The 24,191-nt window shown below is 39.0% G+C and overlaps 1 long non-coding RNA gene across 2 annotated transcripts in view; it reads left to right on the top strand.

Annotated features, from left to right (window-relative positions):
* Nucleotides 1-24,191, top strand: part of LOC107973933 (uncharacterized) — a 52,706-nt gene that overhangs the window by 11,565 nt on the left and 16,950 nt on the right. Inside the window, exons 3-6 of one of the 2 annotated variants that reach the window (XR_001716467.4) lie at nt 5,609-5,710; nt 6,218-6,272; nt 16,015-16,123; nt 17,572-17,697. This is a non-coding gene — a long non-coding RNA (uncharacterized LOC107973933). The remainder of the gene's footprint in view (nt 1-5,608; nt 5,711-6,217; nt 6,273-16,014; nt 16,124-17,571; nt 17,698-24,191) is intronic. The other variant, XR_001716468.4, reaches the window with a different exon arrangement.

The raw sequence follows: 24,191 nt of genomic DNA, 5'->3' as shown, positions 1-24,191 counted from the left end.
GGCCATTTTCACGATATTGATTCTTCCTACCCATGAGCATGGAATATTCTTCCATTTGTTTGTATCCTCTTTTATTTCATTGAGCAGTGGTTTGTAGTCTTCTTGAAGAGGTCCTTCACATCCCTTGTAAGTTGGATTCCTAGGTATTTTATTCTCTTTGAAGCAATTGTGAATGGGAGTTCACTTATGATTTGGCTCTCTGTTTGTCTGTTGTTGGTGTATAAGAATGCTTGTGATTTTTGCACATTGATTTTGTATCCTGAGACTTTGCTGAAGTTGCCTATCAGCTTAAGGAGATTGTGGGCTGAGACGATGGAGTTTTCTAGATATACAATCATGTCATCTGCAAATAGGGACAATTTGACTTCCTCTTTTCCTAATTGAATACCCTTTATTTCCTTCTCCTGCCTGATTGCCCTGGCCAGAACTTCCAACACTATGTTGAATAGGAGTGGTGAGAGAGGGCATCCCTGTCTTGTGCCAGTTTTCAAAGGGAATGCTTCCAGTTTTTGCCCATTCAGTATGATATTCGCTGTGGGTTTGTCATAGATAGCTCTTATTATTTTGAGATATGTCCCATCAAGACTTAATTTATTGAGAGTTTTTAGGATGAAGCGTTGTTGAATTTTGTCAAAGGCCTTTTCTGCATCTATTGAGATAATCATGTGGTTTTTGTCTTTGGTTCTCTTTATATGCTGGATTACATTTATTGATTTGCATATGTTGAACCAGCCTTGCATCCTAGGGATGAAGCCCACTTGATCATGGTGGATAAGCTTTTTGATGTGCTGTTGGATTCGGTTTGCCAGTATTTTATTGAGGATTTTTGTATCAATGTTCATCACGGATATTGGTCTAAAATTCTCTTTTTTTGTTGTGTCTCTGCCAGGCTTTGGAATCAGGATGATGCTTGCCTCATAAAATGAGTTAGGGAGGATTCCCTCTTTTTCTATTCATTGGAATAGTTTCAGAAGGAATGGTACCAGCTCCTCCTTGTACCTCTGGTAGAATTCGGCTGTGAATCCATCTGGTACTAGACTTTTTTTGCTTGGTAAGCTATTAATTATTGCCTCAATTTCACAGCCTGTTATTCGTCTATTCAGAGATTCAACTTCTTCCTGGTTTAATCTTGGGAGGGTGCATGTGTCCAGGAATTTATTCATTTATTCTAGATATTCTAGTTTATTTGCATAGTGGTGTTTATAGTATTCTCTGATGGTAGTTTGTATTTCTGTGGGATCAGTGGTGATATCCCCTTTATCATTTTTTATTGCGTCTATTTGATTCTTCTCTCTTTTCGTCTTTATTAGTCTTGCTAGCGGTCTATCAATTTTGTTGATCTTTTCAAAAAACCAGCTCCTGGATTCATTGATTTTTTGAAGGGTTTTTTGTGTCTCTATTTCCTTCAGTTCTGCTCTGATCTTAGTTATTTCTTGCCTTCTGCTAGCTTTTGAATGTGTTTGCTCTTGCTTCTCTAGTTGTTTTAATTGTGATGTTAGGGTGTGAATTTTAGATCTTTCCTGATTTCCCTTGTGGGCAATTAGTGCTATAAATTTCCCTGTACACATGTAGAGGGAAATTTAGTGTGTCCCAGAGATTCTGGTATGTTGTGTCTTTGTTCTCATTGGTTTCAAAGAACATCTTTATTTCTGCCTTCATTTCATTATGTACCCAGTAGTCATTCAGGAGCAGGTTGTTCAGTTTCCATGTAGTTGAGCGGTTTTGAGTGAGTTTCTTAATCCTCAGTTCTAGTTTGATTGCACTGTGGTCTGAGAGACAGTTTGTTATAATTTCTGTTCTTTTACATTTGCTGAGGAGTGCTTTACTTCCCAGTATGTGGTCAATTTTGGAATAGGTGTGGTGTGGTGCTGAAAAGACTGTATATTGTTGATTTGGGGTGGAGAGTTCTGCAGATGTCTATTAGGTCTGCTTGGTGCAGAGCTGAGTTCATTTCCTGGATATCCTTGTTAACTTTCTGTCTTGTTGATCTGTCTAATGTTGACAGTGGGGTGTTAAAGTCTCCCATTATTATTGTGTGGGAGTCTAAGTCTCTTTGTAGGTCTCTAAGGACTTGCTTTATGAATCTGGGTGCTCCTGTATTGGGTGCATGTATATTGAGGATAGTTAGCTCTTCTTGTTGAATTGTTCCCTTTACCATTCTGTAATGGCCTTCTTTGTCTCTTTTGATCTTTGTTGGTTTAAAGTCTGTTTTATCAGAGACTAGGATTGCAACCCTTGCCTTTTTTTGTTTTCCATTTGCTTGGTAGATCTTCCTCCATCCCTTTATTTTGAGCCTATGTGTGTCTCTGTACGTGAGATGGGTTTCCTGAATACAGCACACTGATGGGTCTTGACTCTTTATCCAATTTGCCAGTCTGTGTCTTTTAATTGGAACATTTAGCCCATTTACATTTAAGGTTAATATTATGTGTGAATTTGATCCTGCCATTATGATGTTAGCTGGTTATTTTGCTCGTTAGTTGATGCAGTTTCTTCCTAGCCTTGATGGTCTTTACAATTTGGCATGTTTTTGCAGTTGCTGGTACTGGTTGTTCCTCTCCATGTTTAGTGCTTCTTTCAGGAGCTCTTTTAGGGCAGGCCTGGTGGTGACAAAATCTCTCAGCATTTACTTATCTGTAAAGGATTTTATTTCTCCTTCACTTATGAAGCTTAGTTTGGCTGGATATGAAATTCTGGGTTGAAAATTCTTTTCTTTAAGAATGTTGAATATTGGCCCCCATTCTCTTCTGGCTTGTAGAGTTTCTGGTGAGAGACCAGCTGTTAGTCTGATGAACTTCCCTTTGTGGGTAACCAGACGTTTCTCTCTGGCTGCCCTTAACATTTTTTCCTTCATTTCAACTTTGGTGAATCTGACAATTATATGTCTTGGGGTTGCTCTTCTCAAGGAGTATCTTTGTGGCATTCTCTGTATTTCCTGAATTTGAATGTTGGCATGCCTTGCTAGATTGGGGAAGTTCTCCTGGATAATATCCTGTAGAATGTTTTCCAACTTGTTTCCATTCTCTCTGTCACTTTCAGGTACACCAATCAAAGGTAGATTTGGTCTTTTCACATAGTCCCATATTTCTTTGAGGCTTTGTTCATTTCTTTTTATTCTTTTTTCTCTAAACTTCTCTTCTCGCTTCATTTCATTCATTTGATCTTCCATCACTGATACCCTTTCTTCCAGTTGATCGAATGGGCTACTGAGGCTTGTGCATTCATCATGTAGTTCTTGTGCCGTGGTTTTCAGCTCCATCAGGTCCTTTAAGTACTTCTCTGCATTGGTTATTCTAGTTAGCCATTCGTCTAATTTTTTTTCAAGGTTTTTAACTTCTTTGCCATGGGTTCAAACTTCCTCCTTTAGCTTGGTGTAGTTTGATCATCTGAAGCCTTCTTCTCTCAGCTCATCAAAGTCATTCTCCGTCCACCTTTGTTCCATTGCTAGTGAGGAGCTGTGTTCTTGTGGAGGAGGAGAGGCGCTCTGATTTTTAGAGTTTCCAGTTTTTCTGTTCTTTTTTTTCCCCATCTTTGTGGTTTTATCTACCTTTGGTCTTTGATGACGGTGACTGACAGATGGGGTTTTGATGTGGGTGTCCTTTCTGTTTGTTAGTTTTCCTTCTAACAGTCAGGACCCTCAGCTGCAGGTCTGTTGGGGTTTGTTGGAGGTACACTCCAGACCCTGTTTGCCTGGGTATCAGCAGCAGAGGCTGCAGAACAGCGGATATTGGTGAACAGCAAATGTTGTTGCCTGATTGTTCCTCCGGAAGTTTTGTCTCAGAGGAGTACCGGGCCGTGTGAGGTGTCAGTCTGCCCCTACTGGGGGGGTGCCTCCCAGTTAGGCTACTCGGGGGTCAGGGACCCACTTGAGGAGGCAGTCTGTCTGTTCTCAGATCTCCAGCTGCATGCTGGGAGAACCACTGCTCTCTTCAAAGCTGTCAGACAGGGACATTTAAGTCTGCAGAAGTTTCTGCTGCCTTTTGTTTGGCTCTCCCAGAGGTGGAGTCTACAGAGGCAGGCAGGCCTCCTTGAGCTGCGGTAGGATCTACCCAGTTTGAGCTTCCCTGCCACTTTGTTTACCTACTCAAGCCTCGGCAATGGCGGGCACCCCTCCCCCAGCCTCACTGCCACCTTGCAGTTTGATCTCAGACTGCTGTGGTAGCAATGAGCGAGGCTCTGTGGGCGTAGGACCCACTGAGCCATGCACAGGATATAATCTCCTGGTGTGTCGTTTGCTAAGACCATTGGAAAAGCGCAGTATTAGGGTGAGAGTGACCCGATTTTCCAGGTGCCGTCTGTCACCCCTTTCTTTGACTAGGAAAGGGAATTCCCTGACCCCTTGTGCTTCCTGGGTGGGTGAGGTGATGCCTCGCCCTGCTTCGGCTTATGCTTGGTGCACTGCACCCACTGTCCTGCACCCAGTTTCCGACACTCCCCAGTGAGATGAACCCCGTATCTCAGTTGGAAATGCAGAAATCACCCGTCTTCTGTGTTGCTCACACTGGGAGCTGTAGATTGGAGCTGTTCCTATTTGGCCATCTTGGCTCCACCCTTCTTTCTCTTTCTTTCCCTTCCAATGTCTGGATGTAGATAGCAGTACAGACCTTTACAGACTGTTCTCAATGGATTTCTCTTCTTTACTGAGCTTCAAAGCTTCCATGATGTTGGCAGCTGGGAATGAAAGGCAGAGGGAGGGAGTGCAGGGCCGGATCACTGCCTGGGAGTGGTGATTACTTTTGAAAAGTGGGATGATCATCTTTTAAAATCTGTACCTTGAATGGGTCTTAGAATTTTTATTCCTATGCCTCAAGTTTCATAAGGTGGAATAACCAAGGCTTAATTTCCTGTTTTTGTAAATACTCTCGAGCAAAAACTATTTTAAATAATCATCTTATCTCTCTAGATTCTGGCTTGACTTTGTTTTTAACCCAAATATTCCTTATGTTTTTGTTAATTAGTAGATAAAGATGATTTTTGAAGACTTTCTGTCATTTTAAATAGATTTCAACAAGATGACCTATCCAGGTCCTTAGCATACTGTATTTCTGAAAATAAAACTCTAATTATTTTTCTTTTCAACAATTTTTAAAAGATTTATTGGCCTTCTCTCATGTGCCCATCATTGTGGAATGAACTTGGGGAACAAATTTAATCAGTTGTGGCCCTAACTTCAAGTTAATTATAATTTGGAAGGAAAAGAGTTCACATAATTCTAACACTTATGCATGGAACACAGTGAAAGATTTTTTTCACAGAATGTTACAACATGAAAGCAGATCTACCTGTATTGTTTTGAGCTAAAACAGGTGGCTTCTGAGAATGATTTTTGAAGAATGTAATGTCTGAGGAATGTAAACAAGATGGATATAAGTGTCATGAGGGCAAGTACCTGACTTTGTCAATATTGTATTTTTTTTCTGCCTAGGACAGGTGCTTAATAAATATTTGCTGTATTAACAAATGTTTGAATAAGATATAATTATTGTCTTTAAAGACAATAATCATGTCTTTAAAATAAAAGAATTATGACCATTGATAAATCACAGCATGTCTATAGTTTTCTAAATACATGTCCTAAATTTCTTTAATCTCTTCTGCCCCATGTTAGAAAGCATGTATCTACTTGTGTATTTCTTAAATATGAAAGAGAAGAAGAGTAGAAGAGTGAGAAGTGGCTCTGAAAATCAGAAGGCCTAAGACCTATGACAGAGTGAGTTATTTGCCTAGTCCGTGTTTTTTATTATTTAGTATTTCCATTTATCCTTGGCCTGCCTTTCTTTAAAATACACTTTGACTCTTGAATTCGCATTTAAGTGTTTTTGTCATAATGGAAATAGCTTTGGAAACAGAGAAATCTTGTTTTAAATTTCAGTTCTAATACTTGTCAGCCACATGAACTCTCTAAGACTCATTTTCCTTATATGTTAAATAGAATAAATAAAACTTCCTTGCAGTATTACAACTTTTCAAAATAACAAATATATATAAGTAGATTGTATATAATATACATGTTACATAAAGAAAAAGAAATAATATATAATGTATATATTATTGTATGTATATGCATAATATATATATCAACTTCCAAGCACTATTAATATATGCAGCATCGTTTTTATTATTATCATTATTCTTCTAATACACCCAAACACTTTTTAGCTGAGCTTTCCCTACCTTTTCTCTAATTATTTCCAACTTTATTAAAATTTTTGTGTAGATTAATGGATTTGGAGGTTTTCACGCTTTCCTCAGATAATCACTACGAGTTTTTGGTGAGTAGATCAAAAACTTTTGAGCTGCAAAAGTTGACTAAAATCTTGCTACTCTCTTGATTTCCCAGAAAATGGTTTTGGGGCTACATATTGTTTTATATTTCATCTGTATCCATCTCTCTTTCACTAGAGCTTTTCCTCAGGGACTCTTCTTCTTTGTCTTTCGGCTCTCCTCAATGCTATTGTTTTCTTTTTTAGTTCTGGAAAGACCTATTATTAATTAGGGAATCCATTCTTCCTCATTTCACTATGCCTGACATACTTGAAGACCTCACATTTGAGGTCAAGGAGTCACAATAAAGAAAGGCCCTAGCTGGTTCTAACCTTCACAAATGAGATTTGATGGCATAGAGAGTTTAAACTCTTTTAGTGGGTGAGACTGGTGAGGCAAAGAAGACAAACAGAGGAGAAAAGAAAGTCAAGGACAGAGCCTTGGGGAATGGTTATTTTTAGATGATGATGAGAGGACAAAGAGCTTGAGAAGGAGATAGGAGAGATCTGAAAAGTAGAAGCAGACCTAGGGACAAGGAGAGTAATGGAATAGGAGGGCTGAGGGAGTTGTCAAAGACATTGCTAGTGAACAGGGCTGACAGCATCAAGGCAGTGATAAAGAAGCCCACTTAGGAAAGGGAGACAGATTAAGAATAAATTTAGCAGTGCTGTGAAGTGGGGTGGGGAGCAAATTCTAATAGATGCCAACAGTTTCAGGCCAGGAGATGATGCCAAAGAAACAGAGGTAATTCCTTCCCAATATGATTTCTGGAATGTTGGCAGTAAATTGGAGAGATCTAAGCAAAGTTGTTGGAAGAGAGCAATGGGCCAGGAGAAAGTGAGACTGAAAATGGAAAAGATCAAAGATGGATGTATACAGAAAACACAGACATGAGACATGTCATTAAGGCAGTGGGAGGAGAAAACTTTGGAAGGAAGACCAGACAACAGGAAGAAATGAGAGAGAGAAAACCAAGACAGAGAGATATTCATGGTGGAAAAGGGTAGGTTGAAGGCATGTGGAGCAAAACAGGGTGCCATAGTGATGAAGAGTGCCCTGGGAGCAGACCCTCACACTGTCACTAACATTGAGATCTTGTGCATGTCACTCCACCACTCTGAGCCTCAGTTTCCTTTATCTTTCCCCTCAAATGAAGGATAAAGACAACACTTACAGAATTGTAGTAAGAACTAAATGAGATAGAACTTACAACAGTACTTGGGCCATAATCATTACTAATTCTATTAAGAACAACATGGGTATTCTCCACAGTAAAGTTTGCAGTAAGAACTTCATGGAAGAATAAAGGTGTAAAGGTGGAGCCAGAGGATGAGGATCTTCTGAAATGTTGGATAATGCACTCCAAATGAGTAAAGGGCCAGATGGACCTGAGCATCACTGAGATAGGGTTTGAGGATAAAGAGATGTAAAGAACTGGAGGCCAAAGGAGAAAGAAAAAGTCTTATACCTTATACATTCATGTATGTGAAAGAAATATACAAATAGGAAGCAAGTCATCTCCAAGAATAAATGATGGCTGTTTATAAGTCAGGTAGGCAAAATACTGCCATTCTGTGAATTAGTGATTGTTCAGAGTCTGTCTAGGGGTAGCTTCTCAAATTTCTTCCATCTTGCCTATTTTTCTAAAGGAACTTAAATTAACAGAGAGCACCAGGTAGCTGCTGACCTAAAGTGCAGTATAACGTTGGAATTCCCCAAGCCCTGTGCCAAAACATAGAAGGAAATATCACAGAACCTTGGGTTGGAGGATGCCTTAAAAGTTTCCCAGTAAAATCAACAAGCTGATACTTAAGTCCTACATCATTGAAGCAGGTGTTGGTTTGGTTGTTTGTTGTTTGTTTATCAGTCTCTGTTTTTAAACTGCCAGCAAGTGAACTAATTGCTCTGACTGTTAGAAGGAAAGGGCTAAAACCTGCCTTTAAGGTTAACCTGTCTTTCTATAGCACGTACCCATGGTCATAGTTCTTCCATTTGGCATTCAGTAGAATAGGCGTAATGTGCTTTCCATTGCCAATTTGTTAGCTATTTGAACACAGCTATTTTTTTCTTCATGAATCTTTATGAGGAAGAGCGTGGTGGTGAAGTGGGTTCGACTTACTCACTCTTTCCCTAAAATATTTTGAGTCGCTGTGTTGTTTTGGCTACTTTGGACCTCAGTTGGCTTCAGTGTTATAGTAAGGTTGTCCCCAGGAAGAAGAGGATAAAGACAATGCACAGGTCATGTTTGATCAGTGAACAGGAGAAGAACTCAAATCTACATTTGTGGGATTTGGTATAAAACTTGCCTGTTGACCAAGCCAGAACAGATGGTAAACAGAATGTTTATAAGAATGTAATTTCCTTACCTGTGAAATGGAGGTGACTGTGCCTACCTCTTCAGGTTGTTGTAAGCAATAAATGAGTCTACAGCTAGAGACAACATCTTAGAGGTACTCATTAAACAACATATATTATGGTTATTATCAAATGGTGTCACCAATAATGAAAATTAAATCTATTTTTTGTCTGTACATTGAGTAAATTTTAATTCTTTTCTATGTTATCAGTATAGAGATCATATGCATATAAATCCTTTATATATTTTATGGAGTCATTTAATTGGATGTATATTTCATTTAAAATGGAGATTATTTAAAAAGTGAATATGATGTATCATCAGGCTTCTTGTTGATCTTCGTGTTCAAAATTTACATCCGTGGGATAGATCATGTTGCAGTTTACATTGGTATGCAAAAGGAAATGGCAATTCTGTATTTATGACAGCCTGTTTAAAATGGGCAAGAAAGAGTCTCTTATAACAAGGTTATATTGTATTGATTTGCCATTCGAATATTTATTTATTTATTTATTATACATGCCATTTCTGGAAAATGTAAAGCACAACAAAAATTCGTGGTTATTTCCAGCTTCCGGAGAGCTGGATAGATGTGAGAGTGTATTTATGGGGTATTTATTTTCTAATATATGCAATGGAGTTGATCCTAAATGATTTGACTTTAAAAGCAGAATATAAATCTCTACAGGCACAAGTAGAGTTAAGGTTTGTACTAAATCTTTGCCTAAAATACCCCAAAGCAAGTTATAAAAAAATTCCTTCTCATGCATCAAATTAAAACTAACCTTGTTGGGCAACCAGTGATAAAACGGGACTCTCAGACCACTCTGCATGGATCACAGCATTCATCACCAGTTTATATTTTCTTTGCAGAGAAAATATCTTATTTCCCCCAGTCTGATGCACATTTTTAAAAGACAACATTTTTTGTCTTCAGCACACCCATATAAGTAAATCTATGTGGGAATAAACTACCCATATAGTTTATTCAGCTCCTCCCCTGTGCCAGGTACTGCTCTGGGCATTTTGATATTGGTTAACATTTCTGTAGTGCTTACTATGTGCTCGATATTGTGCCCCAAATGCTTTCTGTACATTATGTACTTAATTGTCATAATCACCGTATGACTAAATGTCATCTTCCCAATTTTCTATATGAGAAAACTCAGACTCTGAGACATTATGGAACTTACCCAGAGGTAGCCAGGTTATAATCTGAATCCAGGCGAAGTACTCAGGTGGTATTGATTGAAAGGCCATCTCTTTCTATTATTCCCCATATTGTTACTTAACAGCTTTGATCTACAAATGAATATAAATGAGAATTTTGAGAGAATATCCTTTTTCTGTTTTGGTAGAACATGAAAAGCCTCAATTACTTCATACAGCAAATACTTGTTGCCAGTTTACTTTATACCAAGCATTGTGCCAGGACCTGAAGATATAGAGATAAAAGGTTGTCCCCAACCCTCACTGACACAAGGTCTTTAGGGAAGACAAACAATTTTATAAAGTGCAATATGGTGCTGCTGCTATAGAAACCTTAACAGCTTGGGGCTGCAGGGAAGTTATCAAAGATATAGCAGAGTGGCTGACAGTCAGGCTGTCCTGCAGACCTGGAACATTGAAACATGAGAAGGAGTTGGGGGACAACAAAGAAAGCCTCCCTTTTTTACCCTCTCATTTTAATTAAAAGCTACTTTCAACTCATTCACTTGCAACCCATAGCAGTAGCTTGATGTGAGAAAATTCTTGGCAGGAGAGAGAGAGAGGAAAGGAGAGAGAGAGGAGAAAGGAGAGAGAGAGAGAGACAGAGAGACAGAGAAACCCTCCTAAGATTTTACTGTAGTTCTTCAGTTTGGCATTGTCTTTTTATGTGGTTTGGGAAATTACACCCTTTCTCAGGAATTGATTGTCATTTTTGATTTTCTATAAAGGAGGTTGACAGTTGAATGACTGCTGAACTTTTCTGAAATTCTGCCCTGTCACTTGTTCTCTTCTGCTGTAGTCCTTAGCTTTCCTAGATTGACACCATCAGCCACTGCAAAGGGAGATGCTGATTTCCTTAATAGTCAGATTGGGATTTGACACGAAGGCTGCCATGGACCGGGGAGGATGGAAAGAAATGACCAGCAAGTTAAAACAGCCACCATAATTGCATTTATTCCTGGGCTCTAGGTCAAACCAGAGTAGTTGGAGAGTGAAATACAGGGTTTGTTGGAAGTGCTGTAAGAGTGAATTACAGTACAAATGGAGGGCTATAAACCTTCTGCAGACCTCAAAGCTAGCAATCGCCAATCATCTCAATCACAGTGCAGCAAATTTTGCCAATAATAGTGCACCCAGCAAGGGTACCATTTCCTTTGGAATGTTATACCTGCCGTCCACCCCAAACCCTCCTCTTCCCTCCCTCCCCATCCCGTAGTAACTAGTAGAGAGTTTCACATAAAATGTGACCTCAAAAGATGTGTGCTCTAATAAGTTTTACACCTTAAAGAAAGAATGACAACGCTTCCGGGAAAATGGGAGCATTTTCTCTGCCTTCTTCTTCTGGTTCATTCCCATCTTAGTCCAGCACTGGCACAGATATTCTTGTTTTTACTTTTTCCATGCCTGGGCTTTTTTTAGGACTCTCATGACAGACTAAGTATTGTTTTCCCTTAGTTCTATTCTTGTTGACTTGCATATTGTCTAATGCAAACCTTATCCTCTTAGGACACCACAGTCTCTCTTCCTTCTTGCCCCCTCCAGCAGCCTTCCTTTTCTATATTTACACTTTCAATTTTGAGCAGTTTTCCTTTTCCTAGCTTTTCCCATGTAAAGACTCATCAACTGTAGCAACTGTGTGTATGCCATTGTGAGGTTTTGAATTGCCTGGATTTTTCTCTGAGGATTAATAATTTTCTTAAGATTTTAGAATTTACAACATTTGTCTTCTTCACCATGATTTCATATATTCCCACTCCCTTGCTTTGAATTAATCCTAATGGGTGTTTACTAATAGTTTGATACAACTGTGAAATAGAATGAAAAAGTTGGCTAAGTTATCTTCCCCTTAGGCAACACTTCTGCCACCCAAATACTTTCTTCCTAGGACAGTATTTGGTTAAAGGAGAAAAAGTACTATAGGAGAAATATCTGAAGTCTAGGATCCTGTTCATTTTGAAGACAGCTAATTTCAGATGAACATGGAATTTTCTATATTTTTCATACCTCAATCACAGCCTATATCAGGTTGTATGTCAATTATTAGAGCAAGGTCCTATCTTTCTGCATTAATGTGTACTTTAAGCACAGAAGTTTGCTCTTATTCATCTTTGTGTCTCTGGCACCTACGATAATGTCTGGCACATAGCAGCCCTGAATAAAGATTCTTGAAAGTATCTTTTATCATTTCACAGGAGTACCAAAGTTTTAATTTTCTCAGTAAATATTATAAAAAATGTATACTATTCAGTTTAAAATCATACTTTGTTGATTTTCATTGTTGTGCAAAAATTAAAGCAACTATTCTACACATCCAAATGCCCTTTTAAATGGTGAATATGTTTTGCACAAACACATATTAGAACATTCAATTATGCAAGCAACTTGAGAGAATGCATCTGAAAATATGAACATATGTGATTTAAAAACAGAAAGGTAAAAATTAGCTTCTCAAATCTTCTAAGGAAACAAAGTATTTAAGAGATGGATTGTGAGTATATGATAGCATATAAAGTGTTAAGAATAGTTCAGTCAAATCTTTAGATTCCTTACTGTCCCTACCCAAATTTCTATTACTCAACAAATGCCAAAAGCTTCAAAGCCAATGTAGATGGATTAACTAGCTATTCTGATTGTAACTAAGGGAAATAAGATGTCCAAATATATTTTTGTCCACTGATTCACCTGGGATCGAGTGTGAGATGAAAAATGTGCAAAGTCTGCATATCAAGCATAAGTGTAAAGATACCATCCTTGAAACACAGAGGTAGAAAACCTGAATAAGAACTCCAAATAGCATTTTCACGAAGACAACAAAAATGCTGCCGTATGAGGAGGAGGAATTCAAACTGAAATGAGCTGGCAGAGGAGCTATGCAATGGAAACTCCTCATCTGCTTCCTGGAAGAGATCTTCAGAAGCCCTAAAAAGGAAGAAAAAGCATCTTCTGTATAAATATGATTTAAAAAATAGAGGGAGAAAAAATTTAGAAGCTATTTGTAGGTAGACATATATATCCAACTAGGGAAAAGAGGGGGATTCAAAGAATGAATTCTAGAGGAAGTGCTTTTGGAGAAGACTAAAAGATCTAGATATCAGGGTACTCCTTTGTCTAGACCATGGTTCTATGGTCAGCTTCTTAACACATATTGCCTGAAGTAGTTCTCTCCAGGTCTTCCATGGTTTTACATCTTAACCAGGAAAATTCAGAAACAATCTAGTTCTTTATATGTCTTTAGAGTTTTATTTACACAGTACTAAAAACATCAAATGAAAAATGAAAAGCAAACCTGAATAATTTTCTCCAACTTGCTGATAATAAAGATGGACTTAGGGCCGAGCGTGGTGGCTCATGCCTGTAATCCTAGCACTTTGGGAGGCTGAGGTGGGCGGATCACTTGAGGTCAGGAGTTTGAGACCAGCCTGGCCAATATGGTGAAACCCTGTCTCTACTAAAAATTCAAAAATTAGCCTGGCATGGTGGTGGGTGCCTGTAGTCCTACCTACTCAAGAGGCTGAGGCAGGAGAATTGCTTGAGCCCAGGAGGTGGAGGTTGCAGCGAGCTGAGACTGTACCACTGCACTCCAGGCTGGACGACAGAGCAAGTCTCCATCTCAATAAAATAAAGTAATAACATAAAACAAAAATAAAATAAAATAAAGATGCATTAAGAATGAAACTAGATGGGTTATTTGGAGATCCTAAGGGTGGGAATGGGTTATGGAAGAGAATGGAAAGCATCTTCTTTCTATGGAGTCAGTGGGCCTTTATTCGTTCATTCAGCAAATATTCATTGAGAGGTTATTATAGGTTAAGTGTTGTGCTGGGTTCTAGGTAAGGAGTAGAGAATAAAACAGACAAGATCTCTGTCCCCATGACACTCATGGATTAGTAAAAGAGAAAAATCATTAGAAAATAGTCACTGAATGAAGCTACAATCACATTTTACTAATAGAATCAAGAAAAAAAAATGTATCGAGAGAGAGACATGAAGGTGTCTGAGGAACCAAGAGAAGTGCTCTAGTTCCATTTTTGCTAATTACTTGTGTTTTGATGATGGGAAAGTTACTGAATGCCATTGAGCCTCAGTTTTCTCATCTGTAAAACAGAGATTAAAACAGCTACTTTATAATGTGTGAATAAAATTAGAGGAGAGGGGTAAAGGATCTGACAGAGACCTCCTTCGCGTCTTATGAATAACTAAGATTTAACTAGAAGACTAGCTATGTTGCCAACTATCTAATCTATGTTTTCCTCTCTTCCCTAAGTAGCATAGCACCTGACACAGACTAGATTGGTGTCAATTACTAACAGCTGACCTTCAAGTCAATTCTATTACCTTTTCCTGTGCTCTTATTCTAAAATCTGGTTTTGTCATGACCAATTAATCATGAATACAACTTCTATATCAAAATGTATCCCAAATCTCCTTGTAGTTACTCTATTTTATCACCAGTAAACAATCCAGCCCTAATTTTTTGAAGTGGTAGAAAGAACCTTAGCTCTATATTTGTACCACTGTTCTGATTACTCTGTCGGTGGCCTATGTATTTCATCTTTTAAACCACCTCAGGCACAGGAGGTTCATTCTTGGTGTTGGGCATTCTGAAAGACTGGGAGTCCAAGGCTGTCTGCCATAGAGAGGAGTGTTAATATTTCAGGCCTAACAATTAGCAAGGTGAGGTAAACATAACTGAACACTGCTTTGAAGATTCAGAGTCCTGCAGTGCCCTAGGGTCAACATGCTAATGAATTGATAATCCCTCACACTAAGAGCTGAAAGTGAATGTGACAAAAACCCTGGACCATACCTCCAAAGCTGATTTCTTTACAATGGAATCCTTATATGTTTTTATATTTAATGTTTTGCCTCTTTTTCTTAAAGGAATAAATTCTGGTTTATCAAGTGATCCAGAAAATTGAATTCTGATTATTTCAAATTTTAAGAATGGACTTTGAATGAATCTTAGCATTTAACGTGAAAATTTTTGATATGTAGATACATTTTCTCCATCCATGCTTTAGGGACATATTTTAATGGAAGACACTGTGGATTCAGAGTGGATTCTTCCTAACCTGGAAGTCATTCCTAGTTCAGGCAGTGCAATGTATAACCAGATTAGGAAGCAATGACTGCCAAATCTTATTACACATCATCCAAGAGGGAGCTCTAAAAACAATACTGCTTCCTGGGCTCTGTCTCAGATACACAGAATGAGAAATTCTAAGGGTTTCAAATTAAGGATTGAATTAAAAAACCAAAAATGAGGGAAATTCTAGGGATATCAGGTTCAAATCTGTAATTAAAAAAAAATTTCTCCGGGTGATTTTGGTTCATGAGGTTTGTGGATATGCCTTTCCAGCAGAAAGCAAGTGGATAGTGGCTGTGTGTGTTTTGTGTTAATGTGAATCCCTTTTTGCCCACAGGTGCATTTCTGACAGTCATTACAAGTATAATCAGTGATTCTGCTGATTGCAGTGGTTCCTCTGTCTCTCTCTAGTTATGCCTCAGATGTGTTGTAATTCAAAAATGAAGCTCTATTTCAAGTATTGGGAGGGAGGTTAACACTGCTTACTTATAAATATTCTTTTTTTTTTAGTAGTACTCTACTGAGAAAATACTGGAAATAGGGTGTGTATGTGTGTGTATTTGTGTGCATATGAGTGTGTGGTTTTTTTTTCCTGGAATAATAACAGCCTTGATGAGAAGCCCTTTCACTAGGATTATAGCATAAGGGGCTATAGAAACATCCTTAGGTAAATTGTCATTTTGTAAGCTTCTCAGTTTGAATTATTCAGCTGTGGTTACTATGGAACCACGAGCCTTGTTCACTTTGCAGAGGAAAAGTCTAATGGTCCCCCAGTGTCCCCAGACTGTGGAAGAGCTCATTAAGAGAAAAGTACTGCTCTCCCTGTTAAAGACACACAAACCAAGCACAGAATGTCCACATCAGGGTTTTAGGTGTACCTTCCATTCAGCAGACCTTGCACTTTCAGATGGGGGTTGTTCTTTGAAGTGTTAAGATGCCTCCTTGCTGAAAATAGTTATAATGTTTAGGTCAACTTAATCCTAGGGATTTGACATTTTGGAATAAAGAGCCTAGCTTAGTCCTTTTTTATGATGAGCAAAATGATAGTTTTTTACCCTCTTTTTATTTAACAATTGTTATTTTCTCCTTACCCTGCTAGTGATTTATGTATATAATCTCATGTAATTCTCCTGATAATTCTAAGGAAGGATTACTCTATTTTACAAAGGAGGAAACTCAGACTCTAAGCAGTCAGGTAAATCATGCAAGTAAGTAAAAAAGCCTAAATTTGAACCAAGTTCTAACTCTAAATCCTGGACTTCACCACTATGTTAAAATATACGTGTAGGCTTACTGGTGTAGAGGCCCTTGATTGCTATTACCTAGTTATTCATCAAGAACTAGGGGTATAGTAACTGCCCCAGCTAAGGGGAGATTGAGCATATTGTAGTCAGCAACACCAATTCCCTTATCCCAGAGCTGGTGCCAGGAATTTGCAACCCACTAAACGATCACCGCTCTGCTCTCCTCACTTGGGATTATGGAGTCCTGGGACATTGCAAGGAAATTGGTCTGTGCTCCCCCATCTCCCACGCCTAGGGTAGAAAGCAAGCAAAGCCTTGAGGCATGGATGGGCTCACATTGACCTTGAAAGCAGTCAGTCATCAAGAGTTGGTAGGGTAAATGTGAGGCAGTCTGCCAATGTATTCCTAGTTCAATCTGACTGGTAAGAGATTGAGGCAAAGTGAGTTGAATTTTTCAGGTTTACAAATGAAACTAGCAAAAAAGTAATTCAGCAATAGATCCAAAGCTTCTTTCTGATTCATTTTGTAAGATTAAAACTATTTTATTGACTAAAGAGACTTAGAGATAATCTAACTCAGCTTTCTGTTACATGGGAAGAAACTGAGGGCTGGATAGATGAACAGATGTATTTGAGGAGTCCAAAGGCCTGGAGAGTGGTGTTGGGGGTTCGGTGGAGAAAGGAGTAGAGGAAAAAGCTCCTGACAGCAAGACAAGCCTTTCCATAGAACATCATGCCTTTCTGTTGTTAGGGGACAGTCTGCCTGAGAATGTGCCCAGATAAGCAACCTGGGCTGTGGGGAGGGAGAACTGGGAATGGAGAGGTGGACTTCAGAAAACAGCAGGAGATAGTTGAGGGGTTGGGGGAAGCTGAATGTAGATCAAGGCAAGGGGATCCAGATGGCAGGCAAATCGTGCCTACCATTATTTCCTGAGTTGCCTTAGTGTCTGGGGTGATACCCATGAATTCAAGCTTCCAGGAGGCTATGAAACCTCAGTTAATTAAGCAAATTGTATTCCTCAGAAGCAACCTGGAATTATTGTTATATTTTTTTCTCTAGGTTTTATTGCCTCAACTTTCACCTTTTATATGCAAAAGCATCTGCTTAAAAGCCTGGGAGGTTGTCTATAATTACTTTTGTATCTGTGAGCTGCTTATTTACTTATTTTTAAAAATTATTTTTATGTAAAACTGACACATAATAATTTTTCAAATAACTGGAAGAGAGGATTTTGAAGGTTATAACACAAAGGAATGATAAAGGTTTGAGGTGACTGATATGCTAATTACCCTAATTTAATTATTACACATTGTATACAAATATCCAAATGTCACACTGTAACCCATAAATATGTGAACTGCTTTTAACTTCAAGTGTCAGTTTCTGACAAGGTTTCCTCCCAAATATTACAGGCAGTGCCTCTCTGCAAGAGGCTCTGGGTCTGTGTTGCTGAATTGGCCTGTGTCCTCAAAGCACGTTCCAGCTTTCAAGGGGAAAATGACAAGGTGGAAGATGAGCAATGGACTGAATTGCCTAAGGTACTTAGAGATGCTATGTGGGAATAATTCTCAAATTTTGGTGTGCATAAAATTGCTTAGTGAGCTTTTAAAAATATGCACCCCTGGGACCCACCTCCTGACATAGAGTTTTTGATTTAAAAAGCCTGGGCTCAGAAATCTGTCTGCTGAAGAAGGGCCCCAGGTGATTCAGCTACAGAGAGTCCTTGGACTGAGTTTTGACAAACACATTATTTGTATTTATAGTTTTATTTATATTTCATAACAAATATTGTGTATATTTAAGGTATACAACATGATGTTTTTATATATATATATATAGTAAAGCTGCGAGTGGTGGTTCACACCTATCATTCCAAGAATTTTGGAAGCCAAGGCGGGAGCATCAGTTGAACCCAGGAGTTCAGGACTAACCTGGACAACACAGAGAGAGTGTTTTCTCCACTGAAAAAAAAAATTAACCAGGCCTGGTGGCACGTGCTTGGGGTCCCAGCTATGCTGGAGGCTGAGGGGAGTTTGAGGTTGCAGTGAGCCGTGATCATGCCACTGCAGCCTGGGTAACAGAGACCCTATCTCAAGGGGAAACAAACAAACAAACTATATATATATATATATTTCCAAAAGTGGAACAAATCCATTACTTTACATAGTTACCTACTTTTTCCCTTGTGACAAGAACAGCTATAATGTACTCATTTAGCAGAAATTCTGACTACAATACACTGTTATTAACTATAGTCCTCAACATTGTACATTAGATCTTTTCACTTGTGACTTGTTCATCTTACATAGTGGCTACTTTATATCCTTTGACTTTACATCTCCTCATTTCCTCCCTTCCCCTTGACCCTGGTAACCACTGTTTTATTCTCTGTTTCTATACTTTTGACTTTTTAAAAAATATACCACATATAAGTGAGATCATGCCATATTTTTCCTTCTGTGTCTGGCTTATTTCACTTAACATAATATCCTCCAGGTTCTCCATGTTGTGGCAAATGGCAGGATCTCCTCCTTTTAAAGGCTAAATAATATTATATCATACATATGCCACAGTTTCTTTAACCATGCATCCATTGATTGAGACCTAGGTTGTTTCAATGTCTTGGCTATCCTATATAATACTGCAATGAACATAGGAGTGCAGATATATTTATGAGGTCATATTTCCTTTCCTTTTGGTTTATTGCCAGAAGAAAGATTGTTGGGTCATATGGTAGTTTTATTTTCAATTTCTTTAGAAACTTCCACAATGTTTTCCATAATGGCTCTATAAGTCTACCATATTAGTCAGTTCTCATACTGCTATAAAGAACTGCACGAGACTGGGTAATTTATAAAGGAAAGAGATTTAATTGACTCACAGTTTAGCATGGACGGGGAGACCTCAGGAAACTTATAATCGTGATGTAAGGTGAAGGGGAAGCAAGACACCTTCACAAGGCAGAAGGAAGGAGAATTGCTGAGAGAAGGGGAAAGAGCTCCTTATAAAACCATCAGATCTCATGAGAACTCACTCACTCATAAGAACAGCATTGGGGGAAACCAACCCTATGATTCAATTAGCTCCACCTGGTCTCTCCCTTGACATGTGGGGATCATGGGCATTACAATTCAAGATGAGATTTGGGTGGGGGCACAAAGCCTAACCATATCATCTACATTTACACCAACAGTGTACAAAGGTTCCTTTTTCTCTCCACCCTTGCCAGTACTTGTTATCTCGTGTCCTTTTGATAACAGCAATCATAACAGGTATATGGTGGTATCTTGTAGTGTTTGTTTGTGTATTTATTTATTTATTTATTCATTTAGAGACAGAGTCTCTCTGTGTCACCCAGGCTGGGGTGTAGTGGCACAATCTCAGCTAACAGCAACCTCTGCCTCCCGGTTTAAGTGATTCTTGTGTCTCAGCTTCCCGAGTAACTAGAATTACAGGCATGCACCACCATGCCCGGCTAATTTTTGTGTTTTTAGTAGAGATGGTGTTTTGCCATGTTGGCCAGGCTGGTCTCAAACTCCTGGCCTCAAGCGATTCACTCCCATTGGCCTCCCAAAGTGCTAGGACTACAGGCATGAACCACCACTCCCAATCTTATAGTGGTTTTGATTGCAGATAAATACTCATTTAAAGTCTTGCTACTCGAAGTGTGATCCTGATCATCAGTATGGCTATCACCTGGGAGCTGATCCAAATCCAGAATCTCAGGCTTCATTCCCAAACTTCCAAATCAGCTTTTCATTTTAATAAGATTCCCAGGTGTTACCTGTGCACCCTAGAGTTTGAGAAGCACTGGATTAGAGGGTGCACTCATTTGCTAGGGCAGCCATAACAAAATACACGGACTTGGGAGCTCAAAGAACGGAAATGTATTTCTCAACAATTCTGGAGGCTAGATCATCAGAAGCAAGGTGTTAGCAGGTTTGGTTTCTTCTGAGGCCCCTTTCTTTGGATTACAGATGCCTGCTTTCTCTCTGTCCTCCAATGATCTGTCGATGTCTGGGTACCCAAACTTTCTCTTCTTATAAGGGCACCAGTCAGTCTGGATTAGGGCCCAGCCTGATGTCCTCATTTTAACTTAATCACCTCTTTAAGGCCCCTCTCCATATAACATCACATTATGAGGTACTGCGGATTAGCGCATCAACATAAAGATTTGGGGGGCATACAATTAAGGCCATAACAGAGGATATGGTAACTGTTAGTAGCTCCGCTTATACGTAATTCTGTCATTGGAAAGAACCCTGAGAAGAATTATTTTATACATTGGAATTTAATGGGGCCCCGGACCCTGTAAACCCACTCTTTATCTTCTGTTCTTCATCTTGGTAAATAGCATTATTTTTCGCTTAATTTGTCTAAGACGGATACCTTGGGACCTAGTGCTCCCTCTGCCTTGCCATCCATATTTAATTAGTCATCACATCTTACCATATTTACCTCTGCGATCTTTTCAATAAAATGATTCTGATTTCCACTGCTCTGGTCCTTGCCTTCTCATCTCCCATCACACTAGGCACACCACTTAACCCATACTGGAAATATTAGCTCACTTTTCTCACTGATATCTTGGTCTCTAGTCTTATTTTGTGAGTCAAGTCCATTCTTTCCATTAATGATAATTTTTTTTATAAAATAAAAATCATGCCATGTAATTTTCCTGCTTACAATTCCTCATGGCTTTCTTTGCCCTAAGAAGAAAATGCAATCTTCCTAGCATAGCTGATAAAGCTACTTATGACCTGGTGGATGCTTCCCTTGCCAGTCTCATCTCCCTTCTGCCCCCTGCACCCTCCCCACCAACTCCATTTCTTCATAATACTCTGTTCTCCAACCGCACTGGACTTTTTCACCCTATAGCTTCTCATGTCTCACATTTGAGCCTTTGCAAAAGGCCTCTTCCTGGAACTCCATCCTTTTTTTTCTTCCCCCACAACACTTCTCCCATTAATTTTTTATTATCTTTGAAATCTCAGCCTTTATGTCACTTTCTTCCTAAATCTTATTTACCTTGGTTATTCAGCATAAGTGGCTTTCTTCGGGGGTCCTGTGTTGCTCATCACACTTTTTTTTTTTAACCTCCTTATTTCCTGCAGTGGACCAAAAATTCCTTCAAGGCGGTGTAAATATACTTACAACTGTATTTCTGATACCCATCCAGTGCCTGACAAATAGCCACGGCTCATACGTGCTTGTTGAATGTGTTAGTGGAGTCATTGTTTATATGAAGGCCAAAAGTCTAGGGAATGGAGAACCTGAATGCAAGTACAAATAATTACCACTAATGTGATATTCTTGTGGAGAAACTTCTGATTGGAAACAAGTGTTAGGGAAACGTTCAGTATTCTCCTGAAGATTCAAAAAATCTTTTTGTCTCTAAGCATGTGGCTTTAGAACCATAAGTGCACTTATGGGGACAAAAGGACCAAATATTTGAAACAAGGATGAACATTGTGCCATCGTAGCACTATGCTGTCCCTCAAACATCTGTCTCCTGTGAACATCTGAGGTCATCTTCCTCACAGAATCGCGGTGAGTCTAGGCCTGGCCCTCTGTCATCATGAGGTGGCACAGAGAACATTTTATCAGGCTTGCTTTGTCAGTCTGTCACAGCAACACAAAGAAAATAGCAGTCTAATAGGAATCCTTGCTTTTTCCTGGACCCTCTTTCTAGAACTGTTATTGTAACTGGATCTGAAGATAGATAGTAGTTACCAATATCTCGGTGGAGCAGGGGCTTAAGATATGCTACAAGGTTTAAAATGTAGTTTAATGCCTTTTTCTCAAATAATACCTTATACAATTCTTAAAACAGTTACATGGGAAAAGTATTATTACCCCTGTTTTAAGTTGATCAAGATTATATGGCTAGGAAGAGTCAAAATTGGAGCTCAAGTCTCTTACTCTGAGGGCTTACTATTGCCCCTCCTTGGAATGCTGTTCTCCACGCTGTCCACCCCACCTATTGCCCCTTCTGCTAATTCCTATTTATCCTTAAGATGGAAGTTTAAATATCTCTTTATCAATGCAAAGCCTTAATGTCTAATAGGCACCTCACCCTTAACATGTTCAAAAGCAAAGATGTGATTCCTGCCCTCTTCCTTATAACTTATCCCCATCCCCCATCATCTTCCCTAACTCCATCTTTCCTCCACGTTTTTGTCCAGATACAGGAATAACCCCAAATAAGGTCATAGTACAAGGGTTTTTATTAAAAGCCTTATTTCAGCTGCTGAGCCCTCGAAACCCTGGTATCTCTCTTTCTTTTTACCGACTCATTAATGAAATCCTATTAATTCTGCCTCCAACGTATAACTAAAATCTGGTGTCTTCTCATCTCCACTGCTACCATCATTTCTTCCTGGCGATGATTGCACTAGCCTTCCAGACTGACCAATTTGCTTTCAATCTTGCCTGTGTCCACCTTACCTTCAAGGCACAGAATTGGAGGAATTTACGTCACTTTTAAAAATGTAAGTTAGATCATTTCACCTCCAGTAGCTCTCTGTCTCACTCAGAAGAGAAGCCAATTCCTTACAGAAGTCCACCATCTGTGGCTCCTGGGTGCCTTCCACCTCTTTGATCCCCTCCCCATCCACTCCTAAATTTGCCTCCTCCACACCAGCCTCTTCCTATTCCTCAAGCACATCAAGCATACTTCTGATGCAGGACCTTTTGCCCTTGCTGTCTCCTCTGCTGAAAGGTTCTTCCTGCAAGTATCCACACTTCTTTATTCTCTTCAGGTCTATGTTCAAACGCGACCCTATTGGAGAGGTAGTTTTCTGAGCAATCTATATAAAACAGCAACCTCTCCCATTCATCTCTGGTACTTAGCTTATATTTTCTTCATAGGATTTATTTCCATCTACTATACTAAATATTTATTTGCTTGTCTCCCTCCACCATAATGTTGGCTTCCCGAGGGCAAGAACTTTTATTGTTCTTTTCTGTACCCTTAGCACCCAGGAGAGTGCCTGGGAAATATCATTTAAATAAATGAATGAATAAATGGCTTTCCTGACCTTCCAAACTAGGTTAGGTATTTCCACCTTACATTCCCAGTGCACACACCTTCTTCATTTCATTCTTTGCATCATTAGTCATACTTGTTATTTGATAATGGTTCAGAAGTATAAATTCCTTAAAGTCGGAGATCAATTCTATCTTGTTTACCAATGATTAACTAGCTGTTAACAGAACTAGTTAAACACAATGTGAGTGTGCAATAAATACTGAATAATTTTAAAGACTTTTTCTTGGACAGTTGGTGATGATGACACCACTGACCAGGGGCAGAAACTGAAGGAAGTGCATGTTTGACAAGGGGAAGATGAAGCATGGAGACAGGCACACCACAATGCCGACCCAGAGCCTAAGAAATATCATGGCCCTGGAGAGATAGGGGTTTAATGTCATGTAACACTGCTGATATGTAAAGATTTGGGAAAGTCTGAGGGTTTACAGGGAGGATATATTTAGCCTGTGTAGATAATAATAGTAATGTTAACCAATACACATTAAACATTTACCATATGCTATGCACTATTTTAGGTGCATTACACATTTCAACCTATTTAATTCTTCCAAAAACTCCATGCTGTAGGTACAATTAGAGGTCCCTTTAACATATGAAAAAATGGAAACAAAAAGATGTTAAGGCAGTTGTCCAAGTCCACACAGCTCTTTGGTGGCAAAACAAGCTTCAGACTCAGCCAGTCTGGCTCATAAGCCAAGATGGCTGAAGAGAGAACAGGAAGGTGGTTCCTTCTATTTCCTCCCATCATATTTTAGTAAGTGTTGATGAACAAAGTTATCTTTCAATGAAATAATGAAATAAAATTTAAGGGTTTGAAACCTGGTTCTAGCAATGTTTTGCTCTTATTCTTATTGAGTGCAAGTCTATGGACTGGCAGTTCCTTTGCCTAAGCAGCTCCAGTTACTGAAATGGTCCATAGACAATGTGATAGCAAAGGCTTTCTATTAAAGCACCTCGAATTGTTCTTGGCAGCTTATC

The sequence above is a fragment of the Pan troglodytes genome, chromosome 1 (assembly GCF_028858775.2).
Source record: "Pan troglodytes isolate AG18354 chromosome 1, NHGRI_mPanTro3-v2.0_pri, whole genome shotgun sequence".
NCBI classification, from domain to species: Eukaryota; Metazoa; Chordata; class Mammalia; order Primates; family Hominidae; genus Pan; species Pan troglodytes.
Note: the sequence above shows the minus strand (reverse complement) of the source record. Positions and strands in the feature narration are given on the sequence as shown.